We start from the raw sequence: 1657 nt of genomic DNA, 5'->3' as shown, positions 1-1657 counted from the left end.
AATAATATGATACCCGCTCTCGCGTCTTACAGTTTTGGGTGCTCATAAGCACCACCCTGCGTGTACCACTGGTAACTGAAGGTCAAATGTTTATGAGTAATATAATAACTACTGTATAGGCTATTTACAAAATAAACTGTTGTCATCAATATTAGAGGAAAAAGACCCTTGGGATGAGAAATGACTGCCGGGTAACCCTTTGTTTTCAAGAGTTTTTCAGGTGCAGCCAGCAGAATAGTTCTAAAACTCTACCACCAACAACAACTATGGGCCATATTCAATATGGGGCGAAAAGTCTGTCATCGGCGATAATTTATCGCTGATGACGTAATTTCCGCCTGTTTCAATTATCCCAATATTAAATTTTAAAGACTTTTCGCAGGGCGAAAAGTCTTTGTAAAAAAAATGGGTATATGTTTTCTCCATGTAATACATGGTGAAAAACGTTCAGAATTGGGGTTTTGGGGTGCAGAATAAAAGAAAATAGCCTGCAGCCTTTTTAGTGTCCCCTAAAAGTCATCTGTGTCAAAAAACATTTTTAAAAAATCCTCAGGACACCCCAAAAAATGTACTTTCATTTTGGGGGTGAAAAAAAAAATATTGGGGAAAAAGTTTTAAACTACCAAAAATGAGTCAGGGGGGTTTTCCATGTATGCGGCTGGTAGCGGCAGGTGCATTTTCTAGAATGCAGCTGGTAGCGGCAGGTGCATTTTTGAAGAATTTAAAAAAATAACTTTAGGGACTTAAAAATAAGCTTGTACCCATTTTCATGTACCCCAAATTTGATAGGCATTGTTATTTTTACTCCCCAAAAAGAGCTAAGTGCTATTCTTCACTAGTTCTTCACAGGCGCATTTATGCACCTGCCACGGCTATGTAAAAACCCCGACTATCTTCAGCAGGCCAAATCGGGGGTACCCAAAGCGATTCCCCATGTCAGAACATCTTTTGGGGGGTGACAGCGTGATTTCCCCAAAAACAAACAGCACTTTTCGATACTTACTTTTCCACCGGGTCCAGTTTTCTGCGGATCCAAATTGAATACGGGGATAAGCGGGCACATGCCCAATACGTTATCCCTGCAAAAAACGGTGATGATGGCGAAAAGTCCAACCTCTGACTTTTCTCTTCAAATTGAATATGGCCCTAAAGAGGACACTGTGACTGTGCGTCATGCTGTTGCTGATACATATTTCTACTTAAGCCTCTATAATTTATTCAATTTCTAGGTCTGAAAGGTTAAATTCCTTACTATACAAGCTAGCCTTCTATAGTTAGTCAGCATGAAACAGCACCCATGATAAAAGATACAAGCGATACACCATCTGCGTCAGTCCAGCAAGGAGATTTGTCAGTGATGCCACAGAGGCCCTCTTCCAAGCTCAAAAATGTATATGAATTAATGTTTTTTTTAATTACCCTGATTTGTAACTTCAAGCATTTGTCAACATCAATTGATTGTAATAGGAGAAGTAACAGTATCAGCTACAATGTAGCTACATGAGATGGGCATCATCTATGGTGATGGGCTGTCTGGTAAAGCATAGCTGGTGCCATCATCAGCTGCCATGCTGCTGTCACATGATCACCTGCTACTGTTTACTTTCAAAACTCTGAGTGGCAGTTGGGAGTCAGAGACAGTTGGACTGTCGACAGG

This window comes from Taudactylus pleione, unplaced genomic scaffold (assembly GCF_031769625.1).
Source record: "Taudactylus pleione unplaced genomic scaffold, aTauple2 ptg000154l, whole genome shotgun sequence".
Classification (NCBI taxonomy): Eukaryota; Metazoa; Chordata; class Amphibia; order Anura; family Myobatrachidae; genus Taudactylus; species Taudactylus pleione.
This window is presented reverse-complemented; position numbering follows the sequence as displayed.